We start from the raw sequence: 421 nt of genomic DNA, 5'->3' as shown, positions 1-421 counted from the left end.
TGTTGTTTGAATGCATTCAGTTCATTGTTTAACTCTGCAGAGAGCAGGAAAGGATACACCTCTGGACTTGAAAACAATGCTCTCACAATTCTAATTGTAAATACTGTAGCTGTATTTCAATTGGTCTGTCCTGTCTACAGAACTAATAGCAAAAAGGAAAATGGTCAACAAGGCCAGAATCCTTTTCCCAGTGTAAAATGACTTGTAATTTTCTTTTTAAACAGGGATTAATGCCTGATGATATTCCAGGGGCCAAAATCCTTTAATTTTGTAAAGATTCCCCCAATGTTTTTTCCAGATTCGGAAAAAAGGTTAGATGTAGAGTCTGAATATGGAAATAATTCGAACGTCTCTTCCAGTTTTGAAGAATGGCTATTTAAAGCAATTTTATCACTTAGAGCAGTGGTTCTCAACCTGTGGA

This window comes from Anolis carolinensis, chromosome 6 (genome assembly GCF_035594765.1).
Source record: "Anolis carolinensis isolate JA03-04 chromosome 6, rAnoCar3.1.pri, whole genome shotgun sequence".
NCBI classification, from domain to species: Eukaryota; Metazoa; Chordata; class Lepidosauria; order Squamata; family Dactyloidae; genus Anolis; species Anolis carolinensis.
Note: the sequence above shows the minus strand (reverse complement) of the source record.